Source organism: Artemia franciscana, chromosome 18 (genome assembly GCF_032884065.1).
Source record: "Artemia franciscana chromosome 18, ASM3288406v1, whole genome shotgun sequence".
In the NCBI taxonomy this organism is placed as follows: Eukaryota; Metazoa; Arthropoda; class Branchiopoda; order Anostraca; family Artemiidae; genus Artemia; species Artemia franciscana.
Window position 1 is genome coordinate 24,037,124 of NC_088880.1, and position 11,586 is coordinate 24,048,709.

Here is an 11,586-nt window from a genome sequence, read left to right on the forward strand (position 1 = left end):
TGACCGTATCGACCCAGTGGTCCTATAATGATGAGAGAGGGCTCTTTCTAACAGAAATGAAAAGTTCTAGTTCCTTTTTTAAGTGACCAAAAAATTGAGTGATCCCACGCTAATTATTTAAGTGATCCCACGCTAATTATTTTCCCAAAGTCAACGGATCAAAATTCTGAGATAGCCATTTTATTCAGCATAGTCGAAAAACCTTACAACTATGTCTTTGGGGACGACTTTTTCCCCACAGTCCCCGTGGGAGGGGCTACAAGTTACAAACTTTGACCAGTGCTTACATGTAGTAATTGTTATTGGGAAGTTTACAGACGTTTTCAGGGGGATGTTTCTGTTGGATGGAGAGGTTGAGAAGAGGGGATACGTTGGGGGAACTTTACATCGAGGAATTTGTTATGGGGGGGGGAAGAAAATTTCCATGAAGGGAGCGTTGGATTTTCTAGCATTGTTAAAAAAGAAACAATGAAAAAATAAATATGAAAAAGTTTTTTCAACTGGGAGTAAGGAGCACCATTAAAACTTAAAACGAACAGAAATTATTACGCATATGAGGGGATCACCTCCTCCTAATACCTCGCTCTTTACTCTATAGTATTTTTAGTAATTTCAACCATTTATTCAACGGCTTTTGTGATTCAGGGGTCATTCTTAATGAATTGGGACAAAATTTAAGCTTTAGTGTAAAGAGCGAGGTACTGACGAGGGGGCGAACCCTTCGTCAGGTATTTTTTGCTACCAAAAACATTCGTAAGAAATTAAAAGTTCTAGTTGCCTTTTTAAGAAACCAAAAAATCGGAGGGCAACTTGGCTTCCTCCCCCGCTCCTTTTTTTCTCAAAATCATTCGATCAAAAATATGAGAAAGCCATTTAGCCAAAAAAAAAAATAAATATGCAAATTTCGTTTTAATTATCCCTCTGCGGAGAGCCAAAATCAAAACATTCATTGGTTCAAAAACGTTCAGAAATTAAAAAAACAAGTTTTTTTAACTGAAAGTAAGGAGCGACATTAAAACTTAAAACGAACAGAAATTACTTCGTATATGAAAGGGGCTGCTTCCTCATCAACGCCTCGCTCTTTACGCTAAAGTTTTTTACTGTTTTGAATAGAAGAGTTGAGAGAAAGAGTCAAACTTTAGCGTAAAGAGCGGGGCGTTGATGAGGAAGCAGCCCCTTTCATACACAAAGTAATTTCTGTTCGTTTTAAGTTTTAATGTCGCTCCTTACTTTCAGTTAAATAAACTTTTTTTTTATTTTATTCCAAATATACAAGTTGACTTAAAACGAACAGAAATTATTCCGTATATGAAAGGAGTTGTCCTCTCCTCAACGCCTTGCTCTTTACTCTAATGTTTTAAATGTATTAAAAAGTAAAGTTGTAACACAGAGCCAAACTTCAGGGCGAAGAGCGAAGCGTTGAGGAGTGGATAGCCCCTTTCATATATGGAATAACATTCTTTTTACTGGCTAAGAATTTGACTTAGTAACAACAGATTACATCAACAGTGTTTAAAAAAAAACAGTCTGTTCTGGCTTCTTTTTGTGACATACGACTAAGGAACAGTATAAATACCTTCGAATAAACATCAAAAAATGAACCGATAATATTAAACATTACTTGCATTAAAGCATAACATTACTTGTCGTATGCCTGATTATTTTTGTTGTTTTCGGACAATTTTGTGTTGATGTTTTGTATTGATCCAAGACTTTATCCGAACCGTTTCTATTCTTGAGGAGCTTCAGTCTAGTAATGCAGGTGTAGATGTTACTTTAGAGTTTATCCTAGAGGCAACAAAAGAAGCATGGGACAGGTTTATTTCACACTATTGCATAAAAGAAGGTACAAGAAAAAGAAGAGGACTTCCAAAATTTGCACTTGATGCTAAAACAACAATAAAATAAACAAGTGATAAAAATAAACAATGGAGACGGTAGATGTTGGAAAAAACGAAGACTCGTGGTGGGCATATAAAAGGGCTCATAATAATACCACTCGATCTCTACGCACACACCGGGAATCACTCGAAACGTCAATCATTATTAGCATTCTAGGGTGTCTGAGGGTATCCACGTAGGTTTTGGAAGTATGCTATTAGAAACAAGTTTGATTCCTCGACCGATTCGGGCATTCTTAGTGACCCAGCTACTAGTGAATTAATAAGTGATAATCAGGAAGAGGCTGATGTGGTTAGTTAAGTGTGTTCGTCAATTTTTGGAAATTCGAATGTAAATACCCCTCTAGCAAATCCGGTAAATACCCCTTAGCGTGGAAAAAAGCGGTCATAAGGCCACTCCACAAAGGAGAATCTAAATTTTAATTTGAAAGTCATCATCCAATTTCAAACACCTCAATTTTCTCGAGAGTTCTTGAAAAGACATTTGTATATCAGAAACAGGATTATTTCAAGCAAAGTAAATTATAGCATCCGTCACAACATGGTTTCAGAAAAAAAAACAGGTACTGCTATACGCAGTTGCTAGAAGTTATAAAAGATTTCTAAAACACGGATGATTTCGTTTTGAAGTTTGATTGCTTGTACAATGACTTCAGAAAAGCGTTTGATAAAGTTTCAATTAGTTTGTTGCTTGAAAAATGTGAAAAAAAATTAGCTAGGTAGTAGAACTTTAGCGTGGATTATAAATCTTAACAAGCCGTTCCCAGCAAGTCGTAGTCGGAATTACAATTTGATTTTGAGTAGCTCGATTTTGAGTAGTGCGCCATAAGGCCGTTTTTTGGGGCCCAATGTTATTTTGTTTGTTTGTCAATGATTTGCCTAAAGTAATTCGTCACTCCACTGTCAAACTGTTTGCATACGATGTAAAGCTATATAAAGGCGTCACCTCCCTGATAGACATCACGTTTACTTAAGAAGACCTGAATGCCCTATATAATTGGTTAAATCGAATTCTGTGTTTGTAAACTATTAGAAATCTTTCGTACTTCATTACTTTTCGAAAAGCTCCACTTACCGTTATTTTCTTTGTGATACATCTGTTTCATTTGCAGATTTAGCAAGGGATTAAGGTAGTCACTTTGATAACCAGTTGAAGTTTCACAAGCATGCATCAACAATTTTGCGAAATGCTATTTGTAGTCCGTTTCGAAATAAAAGAAGTTCCAGGAAAGTTAACCTCCAATTTTTACGACACTATACAAGACAATAATACTCCCAGCGATATAATATTGTTCCTCTGTGTTGTATCTGACCTGGAAACGTGACTCGCAGCAAATTGAAAGAATTCAACGTTGAGCAGCAGAGTTTGTGCCATATCTGAGTCATTTACCATATCAGCGTTGACTCCGATGTTTGGGACTTCTTTCCTGCAGTTTCAACGGGAAAGGATTGACCTGATCAATGCGCTCCGTATTATGAAAGGTGTTGATAATGTATACTGGGCTTACTTCTTCATGCTTAGTCATTACTCAGTCACTCGACAAAACTTGTATAAACTGTATCCGCTGCGAGTACACAATAAAACAGATCACTGTAGCTTTATTAATCAAGCAATAAAGCTTATAGTTTATCTTATACCGTAGTTTCTGTGCAAATGGTGAAAACATTTGAGAGTGATCTCGTTGAAACTGAGCTCTATGAAAAACAATTTCCGTAATATAGTGATTTGTATAGTTGCTTTACTGAAGAATTTTTTTTGTTTTGCAATGTTGTTTTTGAGCTGCCATTTTTGTATTTGTGCTGCGACAAGCCAGTGGCTAACTGCTGTGTTGAATAAAATAGATAAAATAAACAGATTGGAATGTAGGTGTACCTTGAGCAGCTTTGTCAACCTCAAGTGGTTAGGCGCTGCAATGAATTGTTACTTTGTTAGTAGCTATGATACTATATCTTCTTATTCTTGGTCGGGTCTTCCTCACATATAGTTAAGGGAATATTCAAAGGTTGCGTTTCTTCTAATTTAAAAAAAGCCTTAAAAATAAGACTGAGATATTACTCAGCACTTCAGCAGTATAGTTGTACATAAAAATGCTAGATGGCAGAATAGACAGAACTACGCACATACGTCCATGTTTTTGAAGAAGTTTTAAATTATCTTGAGGTGTTTCTGTTTTCCTCAATTGAAAGCAGGCCTATCCTGTGTGTGTAACTATGTGAGTTATCGCCATGGAGCTTGTTTGATTTTACAGGAAAAGTTCCATAATATAAAATGAATTAACAAATGATAAAATATGCTAGCCTATTTGTAGCTTATTCAGGAATAGTGATTATTATTTTCTTTAGTCTTAATGCTAAATTGTTATTTTGAAAACAAATTTGCATAAATTTTTAAAAAGAGCTAGAAACCCCCCCCTCCCCTAATTATATCAGTCTTGCTGTGATCTCAAGGGGGCATGCGATTTCAAGGGGGCATCAAGCTCTTTTAACAAAAGAGCAGTAGGGTATTCTGATATATGCACCTCCACTCCTTCTCCCTCTAGAGGGCCCTGAAATTTACCTACATGACAGGTCTGCACCTATTGAAATTTTGACAAAACAACATTTTACCTTAATTTTCAGTTACCAGTTGCCTTTTCTCTGCCTTTAGCTCTTTATGTAGGCAAATTTCAGGGCTCTAGAGGGAGAAGGAGTGGAGGTGGGTACTTTAAAAATACCTTCCTAGGATATACTTTAGCCTGTAAACCCATCCCTGAAAGTTTTAATTTCCTAGCCTAATCCCTTTCTGAGATAGCAAGAAGTCACTCAACTAGAATTTTACCATTTTTACTTTCATTGTAGCTAAATCATGTTGAAAACTGCAAATTTACCACATAGGATAGCTTAACATATCCTTGCTGAGGTATGTAGGGACAGAATAATAATGATAGTCTAATATTATATTGACACTAGAAGTGTTAGCCAGTGAAATTCTAGTGTAGGGATTGTTTGCTATCTTGGAAAGCAGCTGAATTAGGTGAATGAATGAAAATTTCATTGAAATTCTGAAGAACGCCTTCAGAGCCTTAATAATAAACTGGTAGTTGATAATTTGACATTGCTATTTCACCTATAGAGCTTTTGTTAAAGTAGTTTTTGAGATGCTAGAATATAATGCTTAGAATACCAATTCTCCATTGACTACCTGTTTTAATTTTTCTTTCCTGACTTTTGGGTTTACAACCCAAGTGTGCTCTGATGGTTCATTGGTGCTACTGAACAATTTATTGGGCATTAACAACTTTTCATTGTCTGTAATGGCAGGATAAAAAAAAATGATCCTACCAACTCTGCATTCAAATACAACAAATGGCTCAAAAATTTGCTCAGGGCTATTTGTGGAATGTTATTGTCATATTCTTCATAGTCTAACAGACAATACAAAATATTTGAATCTTGCTTTGATGCAATATGAGCTTTTGGTGCATTGAACCAAGCTTTACAATAAATTTTAACTAGAAAAACAGATATGGCATGCACACAACTTTCTTCTTCTTCATACATCTTAAATTGACTGCAAAATATGAACATTTTAAAGCAGTACATATCCTTTGCCATCCACCTAGCATGAATCAATGCCTTTTGCAAATAGAATAATTACTGTCATCAAAATTACATCCCAACCCTGCCTAATGAGGTCAACTGTGCAAAAGTTAGGAGATTTTACCATTTTCTTTTTGTTTATTTCTCAGGAACAAAACAAAATCATCATACTTTTGAATGTAACCTAGGGGTATAATCAGGTCTAAAGAGACAACAAGTAGGGGGCTGGGATAGAACTTTGGTAACAATGACTATTTTATTTGGGAAGGTTATTGAATACAGAGTAATGGTACTTTGAATTATTTTCTAGTTGACTTCTGCCCCCCAAAACCTTGACTGTGTTTTTAGTGTTTAGGTTACTTGTTGGATAAGAATCACATGCAAACCTGAAATATATCAGATTCTTTGTTCAATGATCTTTGCAGATATAATAATTGCTTTTGTTGTAGTTGCATCCCAGCCAAGATTTTCAATCCTATAAGTTACTCTAACTGTTTCCAGAGCCTGGGACTGAAGCTGAAGAAATGTAGACTCTGACCAAAATCAAGGGATAAAACATATTGTAGAACCTAGGTTATTTGTGCTAAAGTTAAGGCATGCATGCCTACACCCATCTTCTAAGCACTAAATTACAGACTGGAGCTTGACCTACTAATTTTTCAATTTTATAAATGATTTCATTTTACTTTGAATAATTTTATAATGAAAAAAAAAATTATTCACCTGTTTAACTAATTATGAAGGTTATAAAAAGCCTCTTATCCATGATTATACCTGGATTGAGATCTGTTATTATTGTCTTTGCCTAAGTTTGTTTAGGAGGTTTTTGGTACTATAGAAAGTTGTTCAATCTTGTGATCAGGAATTGCTCCAAAATAAAGATTTAGCTTATGTTTGGTGCTCACCATAAGCCTACATGAAAATTGAGATGTAAATTTGGCACCGAACAGAAAAATTACTACCATTCACAAAATTGTTTCTTTGTTAATTTTTTGCATACCTGCACACAAAAATTACTTAAATCTTAAAACTGTAGCACATGCAAACTTCTAACTTACTAATTTTTTTTTAATTCTAGAACTGTTTAAAATATTTTTTTAATGAATTCTAAAGTTTAAAACTAAGAACAATTTTATGGATAGTTTTTTAAATATCAAAATTGTTTTTAGTTTTTATAAATTAAATTTTCTGAAATTCGATTTTTTTTAAACTTATTTGCATACCTGCTCACTTTCTAATGAAATGGTGCTGTTCTTCTTTTCTTAGCAGCTTGATATTAAGTAACTCACTTGTGTTTGGCTTTATTCCAAGTCTTAAGAAAGTATTTCTTGTTATTTTGCTGATTTTGAAGTACTATTGCAGCTAAAAATGGGATGTTGTACAGTCTCTGGATCTGAAAACAAAATCTGCAATTTATGGCAGGAATTAAGTAATATTACTTCCTGTTATTAATGAACACGTTAGTTTTTAATAAAACTTTGAAGAGGGAGCCTTTAAATAGATTAAGATGGACAAGGAGTGTGCATAGCTGTGTTGGCCTCAGGTGGCTTGGTGCTGCAGTGACTTGTTAGTAGTAGTAGTAGTAGTAATTATTATTAGTCAAAGTTCAAATCCCTCAAGTGGTAAGTGTTATTTGCACCTACCTGAAAATCAAATTAAAAAAGCAAAGACCAAATTGCAAAAAAAGCAGAAATTAGTTCATGTAAGATTTTGAACGTAAATTCAGCAGAAATTACAATAACTGAAATAGCCAAAACAGAAATTAAATTAATGAATTAAGACTTAGAACAAACAGAAATTCATGCAAATTAAGACAATGTTGTAACTCTCTCAAACTCTAAATTGCTTGATTGAAATTTTGTTTATGAAATTGTTCTTCTACACATTTGAATGGAATAGATCTAAAATTCAAATAGTATTGACAACAATAAGGTTTCTTTTCAATAATTATGACTAAGTGGATAACCACAGATGATTTATATTGAGACTATGTGTTGAATTAATGCACTTAATGTATATTGCTCTTGGGGATTTTTTGTTGAAGATTTCGGCTCCTATCAAAGAAATATAGTGAGTGCTTATGTCCTCCAATTGACGTCACTACATGTTTAGAGTATGCAATCTTTGCTGTATTCTAATTTAGGATATAGCATATGACCATATTAGACCAATATGTATAGTTAACAGGCTCAAAAATTCTTGAACATTAGTTTGGTGAAAATCAAAAGACATTTTCTAAAACGTATGCCTGCTGCGTTTTGTATTTGGGTTTATTTGTAAATGGTAACTAGTCTAAGCTTTGTTTTGGAAAGGTTAAAGATCTTTACATACAAACTTCAGTGAATATTAAACACAATTTATGAAATATGTATTTAATACATTTTGATTATTTACTACAGGTTGTTTCCAGTAGTACCATAGTCCACCAGTTGTCTGAGATAAAATATAACAGGATTTGATGACCTGATTTAGGCTCTATGGTTGTTTTTCTTAACTGTAGGATTTTTTTTTTGCACCTTGAATATTACAATTTCATATATTTCTATTTTAAACACTAAACTTATTCACTTAACTGAACTAACCAAAGAGCCTCTTGAAAACAGACATAAACTCCTTTAGCCTACACTCTTTTGTGAGGAAAAAAGGAAAAACTGGAAGTTTCAACTTGATCAATTTTTTTTTTACTTGTTGGAATCAAAAAGGGTTGGTGATTATCTAGGTAAAACATCAGATAAAGTCTTTTAATGTCCCCTTTTAGGCTTTTTTTTGGCTTAATTATCTGCTGTAGTTTTATCAAAATAGACTTAAGTTTTAAAATATTCGTAAGGGGGTAATTACCTCCTTTCATTCTTATACAAAAAAAAATGACTTGAATGACAAAAATATTTGTATTTTTTTTTTTTTTTTTACAGATCAACCAAATGGTGTCAGGAAATGACTGACTATAATAAATTGCTCAATATCAAGCCAGAACCAAGTGATTACACACCATTCTATATAGCCATAGGAATTTGTTCATTCCTCCTTGCCTTTTTATTCATTTTTAATTGCTGCATGTGCTTTTGTGTTAAGGAGTACAAAGCTTATTGGCAAGATCACCATACAGGCAACCGTTGGATTTTGCCTCTGTTTGTTTCAACACCCAAAGATCAGCCCCCTGTAGACTTATAATTTTCTACTGTGAATTTTTAAAGAAGTTTTATATATTAGTTGAGACAAAAACGAAGTTGAAGATGTTTCATGTCTATTGGCCTCCTGCCACTGTTCTCACTTTATTGGTTGTTTTTGTCATTGTGTTGATACTAAGATATGGCGATCGATGGTGTAAAGCGCGTCATATAGCGTTTGCTGATACTGACTATGTTGAAGATGTTGAATCAACTACAGATGATACAGCAAGTTTGAAAACTGAAACTTTTCAGTTAAAAGAAGCAGAGTTCATTGAACAACCAAAGTCTAAAGAGTATTCTGTATAAGTATTCCAAGATCCACGGAGTTCACAGGCCATTATTATTTTCTATTTCACTGAAGTTAATGTCTCTATTTTACTAAAAAAAAATTATTTTTTAGATTTTTTACCTTGGCAATATTATCAGCACTTTGATGGGTTTAAAAGTTTAGAGAATGCTTGAAAAAACAACTCTAAAAACAGTAAAACAAGAAGGTTCCCAGCTTTCCAAGGTGTAATTTTCTATTGCATTGTTATATAGTAGTCTTGTTTTGATTGTTATCTGAGGTAATGGTTGATTTGGAACATTTCCTCCAACATAACCAATAAATTTGTTAGCTTGATTAAAAAAAATTAAAAGATGTAGAAATTTGACTATAACTTGTAATTTTCCAGCTTTTTAAAGTCAATAAATGATTTAAAATTAGATTTAGGTGAATAGAAAAGGGTAACAGGCTTGTGAACAATACCGAAGGATTTAATTCTGATCATATTAACAACTCCGTCCATTTGAATTTCATATCGTACTTTTAAGTGTTTATATGTTCTTGCCTTATGTGCCTATGTTTTTATTTGTCTTTTTAACATTCTGACTATTTTAGATTTAGCACTCTTTGAAGGAATTTGTTTTCCTTAAAGTTAGAGGCTAGATCAGCATTGTCATGCCATAACAGATAAGGAAAAAAAATGCAATTCAAAATTTCGAGTATTTAAGTACTAAATGTATTTTGGAAACTTGACAATGGGCAGCATTACTGTGCCTAATCAAAAACACATATGTCAATTAACCCAGTCATCTGAGTAATCAGAATTTTAGCAATACTGTTTATAGTGTATAATTAAGATATGCTTTGTTGCTAAATTCAAATCTTTTCTAATAAGGGTTAGACCTTTCTGTTAACAAATAAGGTTAATTGACTTTTTGACTACCATCCAAAACCTAAAAAGATTTTTAGTAAAGTTGATTAATACACTCACTTAAAATATGAAAAATTTAATTTCTAGATTTGGATTATTTCTAAGTAAGGTGGCCTATGACTTTTCTGTCAATAAATAAGGTCAATTGACACTTTGACCACCATACAAAGCCTAAAAAGATTTTAGGAAAGCCATATACTGCACTAATTTAAAATGTGGCGAGTTTAGCTGTTAAATTTGGATAGTTTCTCAACGAATACAGTTAATTGGCATCTTCCAAAGCATAAAAACATTTTAATGAAGCCAGCTACTGGCCCCACTTAGAATTTGAGAAATTTGATTATTGTATTTAAATCTTTTATAAGAATGTTATGACCTTTCTTTGAACAATTAGACCAATTGACATCAAGACTACCTGCAAAAACCTAAAAACATCATAATGAAACCATGAATTGAAAAATTGAATACTTGTTAAAGCCTAGAAATATTTTAATAAAGTCATCTACTTTAAAATGTTAGGAATTGGATTATTATATTTGGATCATTTCTAAGAATGGTATGACTTTTCTTTGACCAATAAGGCCAATTGACATCATGACTACCTTCTAAAACCTAAGAACATAGTAATGAAGCCATCTAAATATGAAGAATTTAATTGTTAAATTTAAATGGTTTCTAAGTACGATTTTGCTTTTCTATTCATGAATACGATGGATTGACACCTTCACATTTATAATATTGAGAAAACTGAACAAATATAAAATTAAGATGCAAGCTATATGCTAGGTAAGGGTGTATGGTTCAAACGTTTTGAATTTTAAATTGAGGAGATTTTAAGTTAATCAAGACAGATTTTTCCATACTTAGGGTTTTTATTTCGCAAATAAGGTGAACAAAAAATATTTCCCCCTTAAAGATGTTTTTTTTAATCTAACAGATTTTTCTAATTGACAAATAAAAATTTGTCAATTGTGAAGTTTGTAGTTCCTTTTTCAACAGGTAGGAAAGGACTATTTGGCTAATGGTAATGCAGCTATTGGTATTGCTATAAAAAAAGGCACAAAAAACTTATTTAATTGTAGAATGCTCTTCCTATGGTCTTCTTTCCGGTAGTTGGATGTGGTATGACAGTGTTGAATTGTTTTAGAAATTATGTTTTAGAACGACTACGAAATAAATTTTTGTGTACGACGTTTGAAACTAATTAAAGTAGTGTACTAATTACTGTGGCAATCTTGTAATCTTAATTTTTAAATAAATGTATATGTATAAAATATTTTTTTTCTGTATTTTTAGGCAATTTTATGGATTTGTAGGCTACTTGTCATTATTTTGATTAAAAAAAAAAAAAAAAAAAAAAAAAAAAAAAAAAAAAAAAAAAAAAAAAAAAAAAAAAAAAAAAAAAAAAATCTTGGTTGAGTTTAGCAAGGTTCAAGATTCAAACTCAAAATGCAAATAAATTACCCAAGGTTGAGAGTAGGCGTTAGTCTTGGTAAATTTTCTTTCATTTCATCACATATATTTGTTAAAACCTCCCACAAATTATATATTTTAGTAAATTACTGTTTTACAGAAAACACAATTAAGATTGAAAGTCTGCAGCATGTTTATGTCGTAAAACCTACCGGAAATACAACTTATGGGTTGTTCTGATCTGCCTCCATTTAGCTATTTTTAGACCCCTCCCCCTCACGAAATCCGAAATTTCCCTTAATTTCTAGGTATTTTTCCTTTAAGTAA

At 32.7% G+C, this 11,586-nt stretch overlaps 1 long non-coding RNA gene across 1 annotated transcript; it reads left to right on the forward strand.

The window, feature by feature from the left end:
* Window positions 1–4,010: 4,010 nt before the first annotated feature.
* Window positions 4,011–11,122, forward strand: LOC136038786 (uncharacterized). The gene is made up of 2 exons (XR_010620302.1): window positions 4,011–4,114; window positions 8,393–11,122. It is a non-coding gene; the product is annotated as an uncharacterized LOC136038786 (long non-coding RNA).
* The last annotated feature ends 464 nt before the right edge of the window (window positions 11,123–11,586 follow it).